Source organism: Gorilla gorilla, chromosome 23 (genome assembly GCF_029281585.2).
Source record: "Gorilla gorilla gorilla isolate KB3781 chromosome 23, NHGRI_mGorGor1-v2.1_pri, whole genome shotgun sequence".
Taxonomy (NCBI): Eukaryota; Metazoa; Chordata; class Mammalia; order Primates; family Hominidae; genus Gorilla; species Gorilla gorilla.
In genome coordinates this window covers 36,011,130-36,027,238 of record NC_086018.1, presented here as the reverse complement: position 1 = coordinate 36,027,238, position 16,109 = coordinate 36,011,130, and the positions used below count along the sequence as shown (strand labels likewise).

The window sequence follows — 16,109 nt, the reverse complement described above, 5'->3', positions numbered from 1 at the left end:
CAGCAAGTTCTGGGCCACCCTCACCAACCTCAACACATACGCACCGTCCCTGGCCAATTCCTCCTCACCTATAAGCCTTGGTTCAAGGTCAGCAACTCCAGGAAGCCTTTCCTGGTGCCTTCCCCAGCCAGGCACTCCCTCAGCCTGGGCCTTCCCTTGCTGGCTGTCTTCCCCTCAGAAGCAGTGTGCACCCCAGGAAAGGTCCACGTGGGACTCTCCTCTGTGCCCCGGATGCTTTGCTGAGGGCCTGGTACACAGTAGAGGCCCAGCCAGTGGCCGTGAGCAAAGGGACAGGAGTAACCGCAAAAGAGCCTCACACCAGGCAGCACACACAAGTGTGGGACTGGGAGGCAGCTCAGATCCCTCCTAGCCCTGATACCCAATCATGACCCTGATTGCAAGTAAGTGAATGTGCAGCTGACCCTGGATGGTTACAGCACAGAAGAACCAAGAAAACCGTGGCAACGAGAGGGGGTGGAGGTGGAGGGGAAAAGGTGGCAGGAAACCTTCTGATCCCACCCGACTTCTTTGTGTTTTGGTGTTTTTTTTTTAGACAGTCTCACTCTATTGCCCAGGCTAGAGTGCAGTGGCGTGATTATAGCTCACTGCAGTCTTGATCCCCTGGGCTCAAGCAAGCCTCCCACCTCAGCCTCCCAAGTAGCTGGGACTACAGGTGTGCATCACCACACTTAGCTAAATTTTCTTTTAATTTTTAGTAGAGGCTGGGCACGGTGGCTTATGCCTGTAATCCCAGCACTTTGGGAGGCCAAGGCTGGCAGGACCAGGAGTTTGAGACCAGCCTGGCCAATGTGGTGAAACGCCATCCCTACTAAAAATACAAAAAAAAAAAAAAAAAAAAAAAAAAAAAAAATTAGCCAGGTGTGGTGGTGCACACCTGTAATCCCAGCTACTCAGGAAGCTGAAGGAGGAGAATTGCTTGAAACCGGGAGGAGGAGGTTGCAGTGAGCCGAGGTTGCACCACTGCTCTCCAGCCTGAGAGACAATATGAGACTCCATCTAAAAAAATTTTTAAATATGTATATATATGTGTATATATATATGTGTGTGTGTGTGTGTGTGTGTGTATATATATATATATATGTATGTATATTTAGCAGAGACAAGGTCTCGCTGTGTTGCCCAGGCTGATCTCGAACTCCTGGACTCAAGCAGTCCTCCCACCTCAGCCTTCCAAAGTGCCGGGATTATAAGTATGAGCCACCACGCCCGGCCCACCTGGACCTGGACTTCTGTTTTTTTGTTTGTTTTTTCTTTTTTTTTAGACAGAGTTTTGCTCTTGTTACCCAGGCTGGAGTGCAATAGCACGATCTCGGCTCACCGCAACCTCTGCCTCCCGGGTTCAAGTGATTCTTCTGCCTCAGCCTCCCGAGTAGCTGGGGTTACAGGCATGCGCCACCAAGCCCCACTAATTTTGTATTTTTAGTAGAGATGGGGTTTCACCATGTTGGTCAGGCTGGTCTCGAACTCCTAACCTCAGGTGATCCACCTGCCTCCATCTCCCAAAGTGCTGGGAGAGTACAGGCGTAAGCCACCATGCCCAGCCCCACTAGACTTCTTAAAAGGCCAGGGAAGACATGGACTGCTGTGGGCCCCGCCCACGTGAGGAGGGAATGCCACCTTCTTCCAGACAACGGCCTGATTTCTCTGGTGCCCCCCCACCATGTCCGCCCTCCCTCTCTCTGCCTTGGGCAGATCTATTTCCTGAGCAGATTCCTGTGAACCGGGCCATTTTCAGGGCGTGCTTGGGGGATCAGGGAGGGTAGGTGTGATCCACGGGGTCATGACCACATCTGTCACCTGAGGGGCTCACTCCCCAACCACCCCCAAGGAGGTCCTTGTGAGGCCATGGACTGCTCCAGGGCGGGCTGCTCCTGGGGTGTCTCCAGCTGCTGGGCAGTAGTCACGGGCTCTCAGCTGATGGTTGCCCAGGGCACAGATGCCAGTCATGTGGGGATGGCCGGGACCCTTGGGGAATGTCAAGCCCGGGGGCTGAAGAAGCGGCACCAGCAGCTTAGGAATGGGGGATGTGGAGGGTGTCATCTTACCCCTACTCTGACCCCGCCCACAGCCACACTGTGCCCCAAACATGTGTCAAGTCCCCATCACTCCAACACAGACACCCACACACATGCACACCTTCCCAGTCCACCGACACACAGCCACGTGCACAGGGAAAGGCCCAGGTGCCCCCACACCTCCTTCTCTCCTGGTCCAACCTCTTCCACCCCCTCCCTCCACAGCTCACTCTTCTCCACATTAGCCATGTTTCCCAGCCCCAAAGCATCCCCAGGATCTTCTGGAAATCCTGAGGCCAATGGCCTGGTTCTCCCTGGAGAGGGGGGGATTTCATGTGCCCGAGCCATCCTGGCCTTCCAGAGGCCAATCTCTTCCCTGAATCTGACCCCAGCCTCCCCAGCTCTCTCGCACCACACACTGGCCTCCTCCCATGGGCTGCCTGGAGAGAGGACACCCTCCTGCATCTGGCCTCATCTCCCCACTGCTGAACCTACCGGCACATCCTGGTGCTGCCTGCTCTGGTGATAACTTCCAGAGACTGCGGTCTACCAGAGAAAACTTTGGTGGACTCTCAGCAGGGAGAAGATGCAAAAACTGCACATTCAGGAGACAGCCCAGCCTGGGCCATCTCACAGTCAAAACACAGCCTCAGATGGAGTCCTGACCCCAGCCCAGCCCCAGATGGAGCCATGACACTAGTTAGAGATTGTCCATCAGAATTCGGTGATAGCCTGAGGCCTTGACCCCACCCTAAGCCTGAGGCCTGACCCTGACCCTGACCCCTCCTTCAGCTTGATTCTAAATCTAAAATGACACTTATGAGCCTTGATCTTGGTCACAAACTGGACCCTGATCCTGAAACCAAAAATGAATATTTACTCTGCAGACCCCAGAGTGAACCATTATCCTAAGTCCAGAATGAACGCTTACCCTATCTCTGACTCTGTCTATAAACTGAGCCCTGTTCCAAATCCTACATAGCCCCGATCCTAACCCTACACTGAACCCTTAACCTGGCTCAAGCCTGAGCCCTGATCTTGACTTCAGACTGAGCCTTCGCCCTCTCCCAGAATGAACTTTCACCCCAGCCACAGATGAGCCCTGGTTTCGATCACAGCCTGAGCCCTTGCCCTGGCTATAGCCTGAGTCCCCCCACTCTAAGCCAATCCTCTCAGCAAACTCTGCCCTCCGTCATATAAGGGATGGTCCCCACTGGTTTCCCAGGACAGAAATTCCTAGCTGAAGCCCAGGAGGATCTGGATAATGTTCCACCTTATGGCCATGTTATAGGGCCCACATTATAGCCTCTGTTATGTGGCAGGAGGGCAGGGACAATCATGCCCATTTTACAAGTGAGGAAATCAATTCTCAGGGAGGCTTAACTTGTTCCATATGGTTCCAATGAGTAGAACTGGAACCAAAGGGTAGAAGCTGCAGGGAGACAGAGTTCAGAAAGAACTTCCCAAAAGCCTGGGCTGGGCAAGGACAGAGCAAGCCATGTGAGGAGTGAGCTCCATGTCACTGGAGCTGTGCCAGCGGGGGCGGGTGACTTCTTGGCTGGTGCTACAGAGAGACCTACAGGAAGTTGCAGGGAGAGGCCACAGCCTCAGAGGGCCCCTCCAGCCCTGAGATGCTGATGGGACTGCATGACCCATTCAGGTGCTCTGAGCTCTTCCCTACAACCTGGACATAGCCCTGGATACAGCCCACACTGCCAGATCTGGAAGGACCCTACAGCCCATTACCTGAAGAGGGAGAGACCCACAGGCCCAGAGATGGCGAACAACTTGGGAGCCCTTGGCAGAACCAGGTGGTACCAGGGCCCACCCTCCCCTACTGAGGTTCTTTTTCAGCTCCTGCCCCCGCATCTGGACCAGGCCCAGCTGGGAGACAGACCCCCAAGAGCCAAGCTGACATTGAGCATGATCACTCTGGGGGCAGTTCAGGGTTTTCTGTCCTAGTGTGAGCCCCCTATTCCACCCGAGGCTCAGACGCACAGACCCAGGACTAGGAAGGGCACGTCATCATTTCCAAAACCCCCAGAGGAGCCTTTCTTCCCCAGCACACCAGTTTTGCAGCCTTTGGGCACCCAGACCTAGAGAGGCTGCCTTGGGTGGCACAGCAAGGCCAGGGCACATGAGGATGCAGACCCCAGACCCTGGCACGTGCCCCGCTCAGGCACGGCCCCACAGCTGCCTCAGGAGGGCTGGAGAGTGGTGGGGGGACCTGGTGCCAGGCAGCAGAGGCTGGGGTGGGGGGCTGGCTGGCCCCTTGCGCTGCCCCCCGGCACCCCGGCCTGGCTCCATCTCTCCCGGCTGCCCAGCTGCCGGCACATCCGCCCAGGCCCAGACATCAATCCACACCAGGCCCTTGCTCTGCTCTTTCTTTTCTGCCCTCCTCTTCCCTCCCCAGCTTGTATCTTTTTTTTTTTTCCTTCTCTCTCTCTCTCTATTCCAACATGTCATTACAGTAGAAACAAAAAGCGCGGGGACAATGCGGGCATTGACGGCGGCCCCCTCCTGCCCCCTCCCCCCGCGGTGCGTGCCAGCACTCTTTCCACCCGCCCAGGGCTGGAACCGCTGCCAAAGGAGCCCTGCTCATAAACAAGAGGAACCAGATAAACCAGGAACACAATAGAGGGATTTGTTGCACTTAGAATGGTGGGAACAATGTCAACGTCGCGCGCAGCTGCTTCTAAGCCCCCACCCCACCAAGTCCTGCCAAGCAGCCCCCTCGCCCCTAAGCCCCTCTGATTTATGAAAGGTCAGAGGGCATCATGGCTAAAGGGCCCCTTCCTCACATCCCTCGTTAACCCTTCGGACACAATGGTCCCTTCTCTGGGAGGTGGCGGATGGGGGCGTGTGTCAAGCACAGCACTTCCTGGAGCATCCCAGGGACGGCTCGTGGAGGCACAGAGGGAGGAGCAGGCTCCCAAATGCCTTTGGGCCAGGGCTTTGTCCAGCGTAATGCCTCATTGGAGGAGGCCTTCTGAAGTGACCCCCAAGGGTGTGGTCAGAGCCCACTTTGGGTCTACATGATGATGACCCCAGGCTTTGGCCCAGCTGTTCCTTTCAGGGCAAAACAGATTTGCTGATGCCCCAGTGGGTGCTGAGTCCCTGGCCAGACGCAGGGGGTGTAAGGCTGAGCAAGACATAACCCCTAATGTGAAGGGAACATAGAGGATGAGTATGTAGGAGCCTAGGGCAGTGGGCCTGACACTGCTGGTGTGGGCTAGAGAGTAGGGAAGACCATCAGGGGAGAGTTCCAGGAGGGGTGGATGCTTGAGCAGAGGAGGCCACACAAGCAAAAGCACAATGGGCAGTACCAGCAGAGGCCGAGACTCAGATGCGCCCCCACCGCCACTTATGAGACCTGGGGTCCTTTCCCACTGCTCCATCAGTAAAATGAGGATAATAATAATACCTATCTCACAGAAACTTGGGAAGTTAAGTAAACAAACAAAAATAAGGTACTTAGAACACAGCCTGGCACATGGTTAAGGTTAGACAGGTGTGGCTGCTGTTGGTGGTGGTGTTGTTGCTATCATGGATTCTCACAACTCCCCTGTCTTTCTATCATGGCCCCCACAGAGGGGGCAGCTGAGGCTGGGACACCTCTCAGGTCACATAGCTGCATTTACAGAGCCGGGATTCCAACCCAGGGCTCCTAACTCCAAATCCAGGAACCTTTCCTGCCTATTCAACTGCTTTGGATGGGGGACCCAAAAGCAGAAATCTGGGATTGAGGGAGAGAGGAGTGCTCAAGGAGCTATTCCAGAGTTGATCCCAAAACAGGTCTCAGCCTGTCTTCCTTCCCCCAGATCATATCGAGTCCAGTTAGTTCCTTCAGGTTCAAGCTCAAACTAGACGAAGGAAGACACATGGGAAAGTCTCCTGTTCACCCACCTCTCACCTCTGCCGAGCAGGGGCTCCTGACAACACCCTGAGCCTGTCTGCTCCCCACAAACCATCCCCACCACCTCAGCTGGAGCCTCAGACCCCTTCCATGGCACCAACTCTTTCTCCAATAGAAGTTTGACATTCATAGTAATCACTAACACTCCAGTGCTTGAAGAAATCCTGTCAGCTCTACCTTCAAAGCAAACCAAGAATATCCAATCTCACTTCTATTCAACACTGTATTAGAAGTCCTAGCCAGAGGCCGGGTGCAGTGGCTCATGCCTGTAATCCTAGCACTTTGGGAGGCTGAGGCGGGTGGATCTCAAGGTCAGGAGTTTGAGACCAGCCTGATCAACATGGTGAAACCTCGTCTCTATTAAAAATACAAAAATTAGCCGGGCGTGGTGGCGGACACCTGTAATCCCAGCTACTTGGGAAGCTGAGGTGGGAGAATGGTGTGAACCCAGGAGGCAGAGCTTGCAGTGAGCCGAGATCGCGCCACTGCACTCCAGCCTGGGCGACAGAGCAAGGCTCCATCTCAAAAAAAAAAAAAAAAATACAAAAATACAAATACAGGTGTGAGCCAGGCCCAGTGGCTCACACCTGTAACCCCAGCACTTTGGGAGGCTGAGGCAGATAGATCACAAGGTCAAGAGATTGAGACCATCCTGGCCAACATGGTGAAACCCCATCTCCAATAAAAATACAAAAATTAGCTGGGCATGGTCCTGTAGTCCCAGCTACTTGGGAGGCTGAGGCAGAAGAATCACTTGAACCCGGGAGGCAGTGGTTGCAGTGAGCCGAGATTGTGCCACACTGAGTCTCCGTCTCAAAAAAAAAAAAAAAATTAGCCGGGCGTGGTGGTGGGCGCCTGTAATCCCAGCTACTCAGGAGGCTGAGGCAGGATAATCATTTGAACCCAGGAGGCGGAAGTTGTGATGAGCCGAGATAGCACCACTGCACTCCAGCCTGGGCAACAAGAGGGAGACTCTGTCTCAAAATAAAAAATAAAAAAAATAAGTCCTAGCCAGAGCAATAAGGCAAGAAAATGAAATAAAAGGCATACAGAGTGGAAAGGAAGAAGCAATACTGTCTTTATTCACAAACAACATAATCATCTATATAGAAAATCCTAAGTAATCTACAAAAAATCTATTATACATGAGTTTAGCAAGGTTGCAAGATAGAAGGTGAATACAAGTCAATTATATTTCTTTTTTCTTTTCTTTTTTTTTTTTGAGACAGAGTTTCACTCTTGTTGCCCAGGCTGGAGTGCAATGGCACGATATCTGCCCACAGCAACCTCCACCTCCCAGGTTCAAGCCATTCTCCAGCCTCAGCCTCCCGAGTAGCTGGGATTACAGGCATGCGCCATCATGCCTGGCTAATTTTGTATTTTTAGTAGAGACGGGGTTTCTCCATGTTGGTCAGGCTGATCTTGAACTCCCAACCTCAGGTGATCCGCCCGCCTCAGCCTCCCAAAGTGCTGGGATTACAGGCGTAAGCCACCGCGCCCGGCCACAAGTCAATTATATTTCTATATGCAAGCAACAAACAACTAGAAATTACTTTTTAAAATATTTAAAACCACATCACAAAACATGAAATTTTTAGGGATAACTTGGGGATAAATTTGTATTATAAATATGTCAGAATGAAACTGAAGAATGTGGAGGGAGAATGAGGTGACCTAAATAACTTTGTGTAATGGTGTTTTTACTAGATACTGTACAGCTAAAGACAAAAAGAACTATACACAAACACTGTATGCTAGCTAGTAAATTTGTTTTTGACAAGGGTATAAGTTAGGAATTCTGAGACCATTTTACATGTACACAGAGTTTGAACAGATAGGTAAATATGCTATAGATAATGATAGCAAGATTTCTCTCTGCTTAAGAAAGAAGTCACAACTGACTGGGCGAGGTGGCTCACGCCTGTGATCCCAGCACTCTGGGAGGCCAAGGCGGGTGGATCACCTGAGGTCAGGAGTTTGAGATCAGCCTGGCCAACATGATGAAACCCCGCCTCTACTAAAAATACAAAAATTAGCCAGGCATGGTGGCATGTGCCTGTAATCCCAGCTACTCAGGAAGCTGAGGCAGTAGAATCACTTGAAACCGGGAGGCAGAGGTTGCAGTGAACCAAGATCATGCCACTGCACTCCAGCCTGGACGACAGTGAGAATCTATATGAAAAAAAGAAAAAGAAAGAAAGAAAAGAAAGGAAGGGAAGGAAGGGAAGGAAGTCATAACTAAGCAATGACGGAGTGCTAGAATAAGTTCTGTGGGGCAGGAGGTGCAGCTTCATTTCCATCTCCTTGAGTGAGAACTGGACTTAGTGACTCACTTCTGATGGACAGAATATGAAGATAGCTATTTTTACAGTGGAGCAGACACCATCTTAACTCAGAGGTCTGGCTGACATCACCATGAATAAGACATATCAATATCATGTACGCCCTGCAATGACGTGATGACAGGGCAATCACCTCTGTGGTGTTCTTCTCCAAAATCCACACCCTCATTTGAAAAAACACCAGAAAAAAACAAGTTGAGGGACATGCTACAAAATGCCTGACTTGTACGCTTCAAAAATGTCAAGGTCATGAAACATAGGAAGGAGAATAGAGAAACTGTCAACAGTTAGGGGGAGACCTGGGAGATATGGTGAGTAAATGTAACATGGGATTCTGGCTTGGATCCTGGAACAACGACAACAACAACAACAACAACGACATTAATGGAAAAACTGAGGAAATCTGAATAAAGACTGTACTTCTGTTATAGTATTTTACCAATGTTAATTTCTTAGTAAGTGTATCATAGTTATGTAAAATCTTAACATAGAGGAAGCTGGGTAAAGGATATATGGGAATTTTTTGTACTGCCTTGGCAACGCTTCTGTAAATCTAAAATTATTTCAAACTAAAAAGTAAAAACAGGCCAGGTGCGGTGGCTTACACCTGTAGACCCAGCACTTTGGGAGGCCAAGGCAGGAGGATCACTTGAGGCCAGGAGTTCGAGACCAGCCTGGCCAATATGGCAAAACCCTCTCTCTACTAAAAATACAAAAATTAGCTGGGCATGGTGGTGGGTATCTGTAATACGAGCTACTGGGGAGGCTGAGGCACAAGAATCGCTTGAACCCAGGAGGTGGAGGTTGCAGTGAGCCAACATTGTGCCACTGCACTCCAGCCTAGGTGACAGAGCAAGACTCTGTATCAAAAAAAAAAAAAAAAGTATAAAAATATACAATACTTAGGGATAAATTTAACAAAATATGTGAAGACGTCTACATGAAACTTATAAAATATTACTGATTGCTTGGCGCTTTATTATGCTGAAAAAAGAAATAAAATTTTAAATAAATAAATGTTGCCAAAAGAAATTAAGGAAGACATAAATAAATGCAGAGCTATGCCACATTCATGGATCAAAAAAACTAAACATTGCTGAGATAGCAATTCTCCCCACATTGTCCTATAGATTTAATTCAATCCCAGTAAAGAAAAAAAAATGCCAGCAAGCTTTTTTTGAAGAAATTAACAAGCTGATTTTGAAATTTATATGGAAACACAAAGGATCCAGACTAGTACAGGAATTTTGAAAAGAAGAACAGAATTGGAGGACTTGTACTACTTGATCTCAAGATTTACAAGCCTATAATAACCAAGTCAGTGTAGCATTGACATAAAGGCATACATCAGTGGAAAAATAAAAAGCCCAAGAATAGACCCACACATGCGGTCAATTGATTTTCAACTAAGGTGTAAGAGACAAGTCAATAGGGAAAGAACAGTCTTTTCAATAAATAGCACTCAAACAATTGAATAAGCAAGTGTAAAAAAAAAAAAGAACCATAACCTTTATCTGACAACATATTTTTAAAAATTAACTCGAAACAGATCACAAGGCTGGGTGCCGTGGCTCACACCTGTAATCCTAGCACTTTGGGAGGCCAAAGCAGGTGGATTACTTGAGCCCAGGAGTTCAAGACCAACCTGGGCAATATGGCAAAACCTTGCCTCTACAAAAAAAAAATACAAAAATTAGCTAGGCATGGTGCGAATGCCTATAGTCCCAGCTACTCGGGAGGCTGAGGTGGGAGGATCACTTGAGCCTGGGAGATGGAGGCTGTAGTGAGCTGTGATCATTCCACTGCACTCCAGCCTGAATAACAAAACAAGACCCTGTCTCAAAAAGAAAGAAACAGATCATAGCCCCAAATGTTAAATATAAAACTATAAAACTTTTAGAAGAAAATATAGGAGATAGTATTTGGGAACTTAGGCAAAGATTTCCTAGATACGACATTACATGCACAACTCATAAAAGAAAACAATTGATAACTTATACTTCCTCAAAATTCAAAACTTTTGCTCTTCAAAAGACACCATTAAGGCTGGGCGCAGTGGCTCACGCCTGTTATCCCAGCACTTTGGGAGGCCAAGACAGGCGGATCACCTGAAGTCAGGAGTTCGAGACCAGCCTGGCCTGCATGGCGAAACCCCGTCTCTAATAAAAATACAAAAATTAGCTGGGCGTGGTGGGGTGCTCCTGTAATTCCAGCTACTTGGGAGGCTGAGGCAGGAGAATTGCTTGAACCTGGGAGGCGGAGGTTGCAGTGAGCTGAGATCGCGCCACTGCACTCCAGCCCGGGTGACACAGCAAGACTCCATCTCAAAGGAAAAAAAAAAAAACAAAAACACAAGGAATTATTACTACATATTTATTACATATACATATTTATTAGAATGGCTAAAATTTTAAAAACTGATCAGACTAGGTGTTGTTCAGGGTGAAGGAACTGGAACTCTGAAACCTCGCTGCTGGAAATGTAAAATGGTACAGCTAATTTGGAAAACAGTTTGATCCTTTCTCTCTCTCTCTCTCTCTCTCTCTCTCCTCTTTCTTTTCCTTTTTTTTTTTTTGACAAGGCCTTGCTCAGTTGCCCAGGCTGGAGTGCAGTGCTGCAATCATAGCTCACTGCAACCTCAAACTCCTGCGTTCAATCAATCCTCCCACCTCAGCCTCCCGAGTAGCTGGGACTACAGGTGTGCACTGCAATATCTAGTTAATATTTTTACTTTTAATAGAGATGGAGTCTTGCTATGTTGTCCAGGCTGGCCTTGAACTTCTGGATCCAAGTAATCCTCTCACCTCGGCCTCTCAAAGTGCTGGGATTACAGGCATGAGCCACCACGCCCAGACTTGATCATTTCTTTAAAAGTTAAATATACATACCTCATGACCCAGACATTCTACTCATGGCTATTTATCTACAAGAAATGAAAGCATATGTCCACACAACTTGTACATGAATGTTCATAGGAGCTTTATTTGTAATAGCCCAAATCTGGAAACAACCCAAATGTCTATCAACAGGTGAAGGGATAAACAAATTATGGTCTAGCCATACAATGACATATTCTTCTGTAATAAAAAGGATAAACTACAGATACACACAACAACATGGATAAATCTCAAAACAATTATGCTGAGTGACAGAAGCCAGACCACACACAAAAACGAGTACCTTCTGTATGATTCCATTTAGATAAAATTCTAGAAAATACAGATTAATCTACAGTGACTGCACATGGTTGCCTAGGGAGAGGGTGGGGTGAAGGGAGGGATGACAAAGGGGCAAGAGGAAAGTTTGGGGACGGTGGATGTACTTGTTTACTTGATTGTGGTGATAGAGTTTCATATGTGATGCATACATGTGTCAAAACTCATCCAAGTGCACCTTTTCAATATGTGCAGTTTATTGTATGTCAACTGTACCTAAGAGAAGCTGTCAAAAACATAATTTTAAAAAAGGAAAACCAAACCCAACCAGGAAACTGTGTACTTCTCACCATTGCCACTGTGGCCTGCCAGGCCACCCCCCACTCCCTGGCCCCCGCCATTGCCTCTCCTCTGAAATACCTCAGGGGCCTCCTTCCTGGCCTCCCAGCTTCTGCTTTGACCCCCTTGGGCCATTCTCAACAGAGTAGACAGCAATCCTGTGAACACAGAGATCAGGGCACATCTCTGCTCTGCTGAAACCCTCCGCAGCCCCACTGCCCTTGGAGTACGAGCCCATGTCGCCACAGGGACCATCTGGTGGTCCCTCGAATCTCTTCCTCTCTGTCCCCCTCGCTCACTCTGTCCCAGCTGCACCGGCCTCCTGGCTGTCCTCAGAACGCTCCGGCCACTCTCCCACCTGGAGCCTCTGCACGGTTGTTCCTTCTGTCTGGAATGTTCTTCCCCAGATACCCAAATGTCCAACTGCCTGTGCAACTTCAGGTCTTCATGCATATGCCACCTTCTCAGAGGGGCCTGCCCCTCCATCACTGTCCCCTCTACTCCTGACACCCCTTTCCCTGCTCCACTTGCCCACATATCATACTATGTAAAATTAATGCACCGCTTTTTTTCTTTTCTTTCTTTTTTTTTTTTTTGAGACAGCATCTCACTCTGTCACCCAGGCTGGAGTGCAGTGGTGCAATCTCGGCTCACTGCAACCTCTTCCTCCTGGGTTCAAGCGATTCTCCCACCTCAGCCTCCCTAGTAGCTGGGATTACAGGCGCAAGCCTGGCTAATTTTTTGTAGAAGAGATGGGATCTCGCCATGTGGCCAGCCTGGTCTCGAACTCCTGACCTCAGGTGACCCACCCGCCTCGGCCTCCCAAACTGCTGGGAGTACAGGCGTGAACCACTGCGCCTGGCTTTTTTAATGTTTTGTTGTTGTTGTTGTTTGTTGGTTTTTTTTTTGAGACAGAGTCTCTCTCTGTCACCTAGGCTGGAGTGCAGTGGCATGATCTCGGCTCACTGCAACCTCCACCTCCCAGGTTCAAGCGATTCTCCTGCCTCAGCCTCCCTAGTAGCTGGGATTATAGGAGTGCACCACCACGCCCAGCTAATTTTTTGTAGTAGAGACCGGGTCTTACCATGTTGACTAGCCTGGTCTTGAACTCCTGACCTCAGATGATCCGCCCACCTGGGGCTCTCAAAGTGGTAGGATTACAGGCATGAGCCACAGCGCCTGCCTTTTTTAATGTTTAATTTTTTGTTTTGTTTTGAGACAGACTCTCTCTCTGTCACCCAGTTTGGAGTGCAGTGGTGCAATCTCTGCTCACTGCAACCTCTGCCTCCTGGGTTCAAGTGATTCTCCTGCCTCGGTCTCCTGAGTAGCTGGGATTAGAGGCAGGTGCCACCACGCCCAGCTAACTTTTGTATTTTTAGTAGAGATGGGGTTTCACCATGTTGGCCAGGCTGGTCTCAAACTCCTGACCTCAGGTGATCCACCTGCCTCAGCCTCCCAAAGTGCTAGGATTATAGGCGTTAGCCACCACACCCAGCGAGTTTATTGTAAAGCAACAGAGGAGCTAAAGGGGGCCTGCTGTGGCAGAGCTCTGAAGGCAAGTGGGCTGCACACAGACCACAGCGTCTACACTCACTCGTGCAGGCCTCAGTCCTGCTGCCCCATCACAGGGAGCCCAGCAACGCTGTAATTCCCCATTCTTCAGGACAGAAATCGACCACGATCACAACTAGTGTGAGTTCCCCTCTCCCTCCCTCAGGCATTTGTTAATTCAGCAAGTCTTTGCGGAGGGCCTGCTGCTGCTGATGGGCCCAGGCAAGGCCCTGGGGGACTCGGGAAGAACTGGAGGCCCGTGGCGCCCTCTCTGCCACCTGCCAGCCACCAGGAGCCCTGGGAGGCATGGCTTTCCATCTCATTTTGCAGACGTGAAAGCGGGTCTTGGAGGCATGGGGGCGGCCCCGCTCTGTCCACCGCCAGCTCCTCCAGTGTCCTTCCACCTCCCAGGCTCCCAGCATTCCTTTTTCCAGGTCAACCTTAGCCACATCCCTCACATGTCTGGAACCTTGCCCCCTGACATGGGTCTCTGCTGCTAAGTCCCCCTTCCGTCTGCCAGCCACCCTACTGCTGCCTGCCTGGGCCACCTCATGCCCTGTGAGCCCCTCAGGGTCTGCCCTATGGCTGAGCCCACTCTCCCTCTGCCTTCTTGAAAGGTTCCCACCACTCTGGGCAGTCCTGGGTGGCTGCTATCAGGAGACCTAGTGAAGAAGGGGCTGGGGGCCTGCCGGAGACATGGTCTCTGTCATCCAGATTTTCACGGCACTCTGGGAGGGCCCTTCCCTCAGGCTTTCAGGGTGCCAGATGTCCAGTTGGGGGTCTAGGTTCAGGTTCCCACTCTGCTGCTCACCACGGGCAACCTTAGCCACATCTGTCTCTCTCCAGGCCTCTCAGCTCAATTCCCTGTAAAATGGAGTACCCATACCAGTAAATTCCAAGTTCCTTTCAGATGTGTGCACCTGTGGCTTCCAGAAGCTCTACAAGAAGACAGATGCAGGGTGCACTCTGGAAACTTGGACTGTGATCACAAGTCAGCCCACTGTCCTCTCCCAAGCTCCTTCTAATCCAGACCTCTGTTGGGTGAGGCAGGAGGACCCCAGGATCCCCACCATGCAGATGTGGAAGCTGGAGCTCGGAGACGACAGGCTCCCCAGGACAATGGCATAAACAGAGGTGACAGAGCTGGGGCCATGGTTGCTGACCCAAGTTATGTTCCCTGTCCTTCCCCCATTGCTGCCTCCCCAAGCCAGGCCCTTCCTGGGGGGTCTGCGGGGGCAGTGGACCGGGTAGGATGGAAAAGCTGCTCCTTGCTCCCCTTGCCCACTCCTCCCCAGAGCCACGTTGAAGTTTCCCTTCTGGAATGACCCTTGGGGACTAGTGCGAGCAAGTATCAGCTCCAAGAGGAAGGGATGAACCTGCCTCGTCTCCTCTGTCTTCCCAACATGTGCCTCGGCGCCTGGCCTGGCACACAGTATGTGCCTGCTAAATATTTGCTGAGTGAGCGGCTGGAGGGTGGCCCTTGCTATGGGCTGGGTGGCTGTGGTCAGCTCGCAATGATCACTCTGACTCCAGAAATAATCCCAGGTCCCTGGGGTGTGTGCACAGCCACCCACATGCCTGCTCACTGCCTTGCTCACTGGTTCGCTGCCCTCCGTATGTCCCAAAGTCCATCTAGACCAGCGTTTTTGCAGCTCAATGGAGTGAAGAGCAAACTATTTTTTTAAATTTTTTTAGAGATGGGGTCTCACTCTCTTGCCCAGTCTCGAATGTAGTGGTGCCATCATGGCTCACTGCAGTCTCTACCTCCTGGGTTCAAGCAATCCTCCCAAATAGCTAGGACAACAGGCATGGGCCACCACACTTGGCTAATATTTTTTTTCAATAGAGATGGTGTCTCACTAGGTTGCCCAGGCTGGTCTTGAACTCCTGGCCTCAAGTGGTCCTCCTGCCTCGGCCTCCCAAAATGTTGGGATTACAAGCGTGAGCCACCACATCTGGCCCAAGGTTTTTAAAAACCAATTCTTTGCAGACCAATACTTCTGTAACATACAATAAAAAACAATTACTAAAAATGAATCACAGTCTTGGAAATTGCAGCCACATCAAATTGTTACAGGAGTTTCTAGACTATACTTGTCTAAGTTCTGTACTCATCTCTGACCTTGCTGAGGACCAGTGACAAACAGTGCAAGGAGGTCCCACTCTGCAGACCTCGCTCAGAGGGTACTGCTCTGGGTCTTGTCATTTTAGGTGATTACATCGCCCCTCCATTCCTGTTTTGCCTGACAATCCCTCACCCTGCCTCCTGCACACCCGATCTATCACCAACTGCCTTCCATCGTAATGTTTTGCTGGTGGGAGCTCTCCTCTCCGGCCCCCAGGCCAGTACTAGCTCTCCTGCTATCAGTCTTTCCTCCACCTGGCCAGGATGAGCTTGCTAAAGGTCTACAGGGTTCCATCACCCCTGAGCTGAAATCCTTTGTGGTTCCCCATTAGGACTCCCAACTCTTAAATCTGGCATTCGAGGTGGCTCACATGCCTGTAATCCCACCCTTTGGGAGGCCGAGGTGGGCAGATCACTTGAGGCCAGGAACTTGACATCAGCCTGACCAATATGCTGAAACCCTGACTCTACTAAAACAAAACAAAAATTGGCCGGGCATGGTGGCACACACCTGTAGTCCCAGCTACTCGGGAGGCTGGAGTGAAGGACGTTGGAAATAGGTGGTAATAACACCCCTACCACTTCCTGAGTGCTCACTGTGGGCCAGGTGCTTTCTACCTAAAAGACATGCATATCTACTCGCTG

The 16,109-nt window shown here is 50.2% G+C and overlaps 1 protein-coding gene across 5 annotated transcripts in view; it reads right to left on the bottom strand.

The window, feature by feature from the left end:
• POLR2F (RNA polymerase II, I and III subunit F) overlaps nucleotides 1-16,109 on the bottom strand; it is an 86,810-nt gene that overhangs the window by 20,619 nt on the left and 50,082 nt on the right. The gene's annotated exons all lie outside the window — the stretch shown is intronic.